General features: G+C 59.2%; 1 long non-coding RNA gene across 2 annotated transcripts; it reads left to right on the top strand.

Annotated features, from left to right (window-relative positions):
• Positions 1–1,031: 1,031 nt before the first annotated feature.
• LOC118673681 lies at positions 1,032–7,924 on the top strand. Of its 2 annotated transcripts, none has more exons than XR_004973440.1 (3): positions 1,032–1,380; positions 1,577–1,711; positions 7,233–7,924. It is a non-coding gene; the product is annotated as an uncharacterized LOC118673681 (long non-coding RNA). The 2 variants fall into 2 exon arrangements; XR_004973441.1 differs by lacking the exon at positions 7,233–7,924 and adding an exon at positions 2,065–4,594.
• The last annotated feature ends 262 nt before the right edge of the window (positions 7,925–8,186 follow it).

Below are 8,186 nucleotides of genomic sequence, written 5' to 3'. Positions count from 1 at the left end.
AGTATCCCAATCCATTGAGGTTCCGCTTCCCGGCAATTGTCGACAGTTTGGCTCAAATAAACTCACAAAAATCCTTCACAGGTTTGCATGTTTTTACGTTAACATCCCCAAGGTTCTATTTTTGCCCCTAACAGAATTAGGATGTGCGCACCATGGAGCATGTGCCTGACGCAGTGCCACCAGGAGACTGTCCAGTGCGCCTGAGCCTGCCAGAGGCTGCAGGGGCCTCGCCACGGTGTTGCCCGCCCACAGGGACGGTGTGGAGCCCGCGGAGTCATCAATGTGGGGGTTGGGGGAGGCTGGGGCTTTATCTCCTCAAGGAGACGCAGCGCTGAGTAAGCAAGATTCTGTCTTAGAACAGTGTGGACTCCAGGAGTATGACATTGGGATCGTTTTTTCTTCCAATCCTCCCTTAGGAGGGCGATGGGCCACTTCCTCCATTGCAGACACTGTGGGATGCCCACCAGGGAGCCGAGTCCTCGCTGCCTGGCGGGCAGGGTCCTGGGGGTTGCCCTCATCTTAGGGTTATATCCTCTTTAGGCCTGTGGGCTCCAGCCAGCTCCAAGGTGACTCCTCGCTGGCTCAGGCTGCTGCCGGGGCCTCGTCTTGCCTGGACAGTGCCAAGCGGGGTGGGTTGTGCTGATTCTGGCCAGAGACCTGGGGTCGTCTGATGAGGGACACGGGACAGGACACCATGAGCAAAGGGGGGTGGCAGAGGGAGGACACGGGGAGAGCCTGGGTCCCCATGACGTCTCAGCTGCTCGCGTAAGTAACGTGGATCCTCTCTACCTTGGACGCTCCCACTGTGAGCAGGAATGGTCCGTCCTGCTGCCCAGGCCACCTGGCTCCTCATCAGTGCCCCCCCCCCCACCCCCTGCGGGAGAGCGAGGGGAGGAGGCACCACCAGGCAAGGCCTCAGGGCAGGGCTGCCACCAGAGCCTTTAAAACTAGGGCACGAGGGGGGGGTGGTGGTGGTGGTGACGGGGATGGAGGGGGAGGATTGGGGTGCAGAGAATGAAAATCCACTCGACTTCCTTCTTCAGCTTTGGAATTCATGGGAACTCTTCATTCTAGTTCCTAACACTTCATCTACAGCTGATCTTTCCCCACTTTCCAGTTAAATGACTTAACCCCCGCTCTGCTCAGCATGTTCTCCACATGAAGCAGCTGTGCCCGGCCTGGGCCGCACCCACAGGCGATCCCAGAGGGCGTGGCAGCACCTGCCGAGGCCCAGGCGGCGATGGTTGTGGACACGAGAAGGGCAGAGCAGGAGGAAGCTCGGGGTGGATGTAGCAACTTTCTCTTCCCTGGAGTCCTCGCCTGGAAAGCCAGGGCAGGTGGTGGTGACAGAGCCCAGCTCCGACCGCATTCCTGCCTCAGGTGAGGTCTGGGAGGTGAATTCCCAGGTTGCGTGAAGGGCCCAGTCATCACAGCTGAGAGCCCAAACCTGCCCCGGGCCGTTGTTCAACAGCAGGCGCGGCCCTCCCCCTGGGCTCTGGAACCCTGGCTGGCTGGGTTCCAGGCAAAAGGACCAATGACTGATCTCGTCATGGGTTTCTTCCTGTCTCCCACCCAGACTGGCCTTTGTGGTGACACCAAGACCCTCCCTCCGTGAAGGCCGCTCGATGTCACCTCGGGGGCCAGGCCTTTGCAGGTCTGGTCCCTGCAGGCTCCCGGCGCCCGGAGCTGTCTGGCATCTCCTGTGTGTTTCGTGAGTATTTTTGAATGACTGACTTTGATGAGCTTGGATGGGGCGCTCTGAGCCCACAGCACAGGGGGAGACAGGAGAGTGCCCAGTGCAGGAGTAGAGACAGAATGAAGACGGAGCCTAGGGGGGCAGGGAGGAGCCTCGGGAGAAGGCAGGGTGGCCCCCCCTGAGTTCTCATGAGCCACATGGGAGAACACAGCTCACCTGTATGTGCGTGGGAACTTCTGCTGGCCCTGGTCCAGGTCCGGGCCAGGCAAAGCTCTGTGGGCCCAGGACAGAACTGGGCCCCACCCCTTAGCCCGGCCTGGACTCCGTCTGCTGACAAGACTGTCCTTGGTCCCTGTTCCATCACTCAGCACATTTCCAGGGGGTTTCCAGAGCCCGGAGGGAAGGCTGTGGGGGAGCCCTCGAATTATTCCCGGAGCCGAGCTGGAGGGAGGCTCTCGTTGGACGCCGTTCCCGGGCCCTCTGCCGGCCCTGCTGCCCGTGTCTGCGAGGGGCCTCGTCTTCCTCGGCAGTCTCTCCATCAACCTCCTGGCCCTTCTCTTCTGACTCAAGAACCCCTCATCTTCCTGGTTCTGTTGCACCTGCTTCACCAGGGACTCTGCTCTCAGCGGCATCGCCAAGGAGGGAAGGATTCGACAGAGGTTCTCCGCTGAGGACCCGGCTGAGATGGTGGAGGCAGCGGCTCTGCCCTCCCCAGCGCTTGCCCAGCCGGCTCTCCCCACGCCTGCAGACGGCAGAGCCCCCCGGGGAGGTGGCCGTGGGAACCTCACGGGGCTGTGCTGAGGGTTAAAACAGAGAACGCACGTAGGCGTTACCAGGGGCTGGCACATAGCAAGCGACCAATGAATGCCAACCATTTACATTTGGCGTCTCCTTTCCATCGTCTTTGTGTCTCTCACCTAAATTGATCAGAACTTCGCCCCCTTACAGGATGGGAGTTTGTGGGGAGTGACGATGACAATGGAGGGGGCAGAGGCTTCTGTTTTATTTTTAAATCACCAGACATTTTCAAAACGCTTGTTGCTTGCTGAAGAGCAGGCCCTCGTGCTGCGGTGCTTGGGCCTTCTTGCAAAGTGGACTCCTCCAAGGAGAGCCTAATCTCATCTCCTTGGCTGTGGGCGGAGGAGGGGCCAGCTTCTAACCAGCAGGAAGCCGTGCGGTGGCGCCTGGAGACTTGGGGGCCAGGCTGGGTGTCTGGGGGGGCCCTGCCCTCCATGGAAGGAATCCAGTGATCCAGCAGGGGCCGAGGAGGAAGGCTGAGTGGCAAGGCACCCCAGGTGCAGGGTGCGGCCAGGGAGCCCGCTGCTCCAGCCCAGGCCTCGGACCCGGGAACGGGAGAGAAGGCTCCGAAGTGACCCCACTCGAGCCACCAGCTGACCACGATCCCTCAGAGACCCCGGTGAGCAGCCAGGCTCAGCTGCTCTCAATTCCTGGCCCACGAGGCAGCTCTTGCTCTTTGAAGCCACCACGTTTTGGGCAGATTGGTCAAGTATTCATCGGTCACAAGAGCACGCCACCCACTGGGAGCTGCGTCACGGTATTCTCTCAGTTTCACAAATGAAGACACTAAGCTTTAGAGAATTCGAGGGGCACGTGCAAGATGCCAGAGGAAGACGCAGGGACACAGACGGTGTCCGTGTGACCTCAGAGTCGCTCGAGGCCCTGCGCGGGGCAGCCTCGTGGATCCTGCAGCAGGTGGAGGCAGGTGGTGCCAGGGCTCCTGGCTGTGACTGCCCCGCAGGCTTCTCACTGCGCACGCTCGCCCTGCGCTCGGAAGATCGCCACCTGCTCGGCTCCCAGAGGCTCTGCCGCACGGCTCCTTGCGTGACAGCTCCGGACGGAGCGGGGGCTCGGGGAGGCCAGGCTGGCGGGGGCGGAGGCTGGGAACCGTGGTCGGGGAGGAGCCACATGGTGTGCGGAGCACCAGGTGGGGAAGACAGAACAGCAGGGCTGAGGGCGGGAGGACCGCTGAGGAGGTGCCGGTGGCAGAAGCCCCAAAGAGCAATGAGAACATGTGCCCGGAGGACGATGAGTGTCCCCGAGGCAAGCAGAAGGGCCCCTGTGCTGCCATGGGGAGCGCCCCGGGGGTGCTCAGCCCACAGGGCCCCACGCAGCCTCTGCGCCACTCGCTGCACCTCCCTAGCGAGCCTGCACGCCCGTGTCCCCAGGCAGGTGTTCATTCGGGGGCACCTCCATCCAGCGCCGATCAGGCCGGGCACCCGGGGAGGGTGGGGCACAGGATGGAAGTGAAACTGTCTGCCCCGGGGAGCCGGAGGCCTGCAGGGAAGTGATGCCTGCGAGACCCACTGTGTGCTGGTCCCACAGGGAGTGACTCACCTGTTAATCTTGCCAGCAGGCCTATAACACAGGCACTGTTCCCTGGAGAGGAGACTGAGCTCAGAGACAGGAAAGAGGATGCGACCAGCCAGTGCCCGGGTGTTAGCGCAGGTCAGTCTAGGTCTGAAGCGCGGTGGTTTGGCACCAGCCCCTGCCTCTCAGACGTGCGGGTCCGTTGCATTTCCGTGTGCAGGTCCCAGACTATGCAGAGGGCTTCGAGGCTGCGGGGAGGATGAGCTGAGTTCCCCTCAGAAGAGACCAGGGAGGGTGCGGCCGTCGGACAGAAGTTACTAGGTCTGGGTTCTGAAGGATGGAGAGGAGTTCGGTAGGTAGAGAGGGTGTTGCAGCAGAGGGAGCAGGGTGCCCTGGAGGGGAGGGAGGGAGAGGGACCAGCAAAGATGGAGCGGAGCCCACAGCGGTGTTCACCATTGCCAGGCGTGAGCGATTCTGTTCTGATGAAAGGGATGTGGACGTACCTGTGGGCTAATAGGAAGCACGAGGCGTTTAACCGACCGTGACTCATGCGGACGGACGGACGGTCGCTCTGTGCAGCACCGCTGGGCGGGGAGGGCTGGGCAGGTCCACTCGGCTGTTGCAGTGATGCCTCGACAGCGACGTTCTCACTGTGACGCACGGTTCTCTCTTTCTCGCGCTCGCAAGCCCTCGTCTCCGTCTCCCCCAGGGCCCTCCAAGGAGGCAGAGCCCATCGCTCCTGCCTCTGCTCACACCCGGCAGTTCTCCCCGAGGGCAAAGGCCGCAGCCTTACAGACCAAGGGCCCCCCACTCTGACCCACTTCCTCTCTGAGGTTTCACCGTTTCTGTTCCGTTCACTCACACTGCTCCAGTGCCTCTGACCCAGGGCTGGTCCCCCGCCACCCCAGGCACCCCCACTGCCCAGGCACACCCTCCACCCCAGACACACTCACCACCCCAGGCACACCCTCCACCCCAGGCACCCTCACCACCCCAGGCACCCTCACCACCCCAGGCACCCTCACCACCCCAGGCACACCCTCCACCCTAGGCACCCTCACCACCCCAGGCACCCTCACCACCCCAGACACACTCACCACCCTGGGCACACCCTCCACCCCAGGCACCCTCACCACCCCAGGCACCCTCACCACCCCAGGCACACTCACCACCCCAGGCACACCCTCCACCCCGGCACCCTCACCACCCTGGACACCCCCACCTGGGGCACACTCAGCACCCCGGGCACCCCCACCTCTCTGGGCACCCCCTCCACCCTGGGCACACCCTCTACCCCGGGCACCCTCACCACCCCGGCACACTCACCACCCTGGGCACCCCCACCACTCTGAGCACACCCTCCACCTGGGCACACCCTCCACTTGGGCACACCCTCCACTCTGGGCACCCTCACCACAGGGCCTTTGCTCAGCCGTCCTCCCTCTGAGTGCACTCTCACGGGCACTCGCCTCCCACACGCCTGTGCTAAGGTGCCCTTCTCCGAGGCCCATCTGGATGAGCATTGTTAATCCGGCCCTCTCTCCGCAGTCCGGCCCTGTCCGCACAGCCCTGCACTTCTCTCCACAGCATCCCACCTCTGACAGCAATGAGCCGCAACTTTATTTTCAAATGACGTCCACACAGAATCCAAATATCTCAGATAACTCAGAGCTGGGCCCTCCTGAGGCCGCACAGGGCCCCTCGGTGCACGGGAAACAGGAGCCCTCAGAAAGCACATGCAGAAACGAATCAAAAGAGATAAAAATTATTGCTTTCGGCAAATAAGTTCAACTGCCTGCAAAGGAGCTCTTTATTCTAAGTTTTACTTCCTGCTATTTATGCTCAGATAGTTACAGAGCCTGGCCATTGAAAAGCCGGGTCTCTAAGAAAGAGACAGACTGTCTGTACCCGGACCCCGATACGTACGGCCGACACCCCGAATTGGTCAATGACATGACACCTGTCCATCAGCCAACGTCAGAGGTGGGAGGCTGAGACTCAGAGAGCTCTCTCCTCCCAGCAGGCCGCCTCGTAGCCTCACGGGAAATGCACCCTTTTTCTCGGCTAACCTGGGTGCTTCCATACAAACTCCCTGGTCACCCTAAAGCCAGGCTTCGAACCCTAAAACCAGGGCTCTTTTTCCTACACATCGTTCCCTGGGCCCTGCTCTTTCCCAGCCAAAACCATCCCCTTTTTATCTGAGCCCCAAATCAATCTCCTGTTTCTCTCTGGAATGGCCCACAGTTGCCTCGGTTCATACAGATTTCTGTCCTTTAGCCCATTGCTGACAGGTGATTATGATTCCACTCGAGATGAGACCTTGGGCACCTGTACCATCCCCCGACCCCGTCCTTCTCAGGGCGATGTGGTAACTCGTTATTTGGATGGTGTGCTTCGTTCTGTTCCATGTTGAAATTCTTTTACTCAGGTATTTGTTGTGTATCACAACCAGTGTTGTCATGGTCACCATGGTACTTTCATTGGGGCGTCTTGGTTCCAATAGAAATGTCAGGTAAATCCTCTCCAAAGCTATTGGGTTAAAGGGCACGGACATCACGCTTTTGACAGCTATTGGTGATTGTGTAAGAGTGACCGTCTTTCACACCCTTTCCAACACTGAATGTCACAAATATTTAGACAGAATTGATTTGGTTCACATCTCTTATGTTTGGGAATTGCATGGCTAGTGAGGCACCCTTTGCTTTTTCTGGAGGAAGGACTTGCTAGCCATTGCGAGCTGAACCAGTTTCATCTCTGCGCTGTCTCCCATGAAAAGTGGACAGAAGACTAGCTTTCGTGGAGAGCACTGTGCTAAGTGAAACAAGCCAGTCAGAGAAAGACAATACCACCTGATCTCACTCATGAAATCCAATGAACAAACTGGACTAACAAGCAAGATAGAGACAGACTCATAGATAGAGAGCAGGCTGCCAGCTGGTGGGGAGAGGGAGCTGGGGGTCAGTGGAGGGATTGAGCAAAAAAGAAAAAAAGAGAAAGAATTCAGGGACACTGACAGCAGTGTGGTGATTGTGGCCAGCAAGGGTGTGTGTGGAGGTGGAAGAGGGTACGGGGGGATAGGTGGTGATGGGAAAAATTAAATTAAATAAAAAAGACCAGCTTAAGAATGTTTATAGAGTTGCCATGATTAAGTAATACAATGTAAATAAAGAACTCAACCCAATATTTGACGACACTCAATACATGGCAGGAGCTGTCTCTCTGTGGTCCCTGTGGTCCTGGGTACAGGCGACGCTCGATGGAAACAAGGCGAGAAAGATGAGTTCGTCGTCGTCCCCAGCATCTGCTGAACGCGTTCCCCATCCAGCTTCCAGGGCAAGTTCCTCCTCACTGGCTCATTCACTGCGCACCCCACCCTGTGCTAGGACGCTCCCCATTTTCCACCGACTCAGAGTTCAGGTCAGCTCTGTGTGGGCCGGGCTTGAACCCAGGCCGTCTGGACACAGGAAGGATTCCGCTCTCTGGGAGCCAGTGCTGTGCAGCCAGGGGCCTGCCTCTCCTTCACCTTGGCCGACATGCTACACCTAGAGGCACCCCCGCTCAGCTGGTCGGCCTCCTCCAGGCCTTGCCTTCCTCCACGGATGTTACATGGCATCGCACTGTACGTGCCACCTGCTGAGGGTCCACAGAAAGACCGAGATAAAGAGGGGAAGAAAGCAGCAAGCAGGTTTACATCCATGAAGAAAATAAGTCACAGTTCACTTCCTGTATCCAAGAGCCACGTGGATTCTGCAGAATAGTCCACGCAGCCTGCAGAATAGTCCACGCAGCCCTACATCGAGTGACAAGGCCCAGAGGCGCCTGACAGCCCACATCTCGCCCTGGCCTTTACCAGTTTGAGGGTTCGCACACTTTCAGGCGAGTGTTTAATCAGCATCTATACTAATAAAAGGGTAATATGCTAATTAGGGAGGACATCTTCCAGACTTCCATCCGGACGTCCATCCAGACAAAGCCACAGCGACTGCGAGGCCCTGGGCTCACAGCAGCCATGGGCTCAGGCAGCTGTAAGGCCTGGAGCTCAGGCCTTGCAGCTGCTGCTGCTGCCAGTGACAGCAGTAGGGGGGTGATGGGGGCGGCGCCTTCCCCTGATCAGCCCAGTTGCCTCCCGCAGAGAGGACAGACTGCGCCTTGGACCCACTCC

This window comes from Myotis myotis, unplaced genomic scaffold (assembly GCF_014108235.1).
Source record: "Myotis myotis isolate mMyoMyo1 unplaced genomic scaffold, mMyoMyo1.p scaffold_m19_p_18, whole genome shotgun sequence".
NCBI classification, from domain to species: domain Eukaryota; kingdom Metazoa; phylum Chordata; class Mammalia; order Chiroptera; family Vespertilionidae; genus Myotis; species Myotis myotis.
This window is presented reverse-complemented; position numbering and strand designations above follow the sequence as displayed.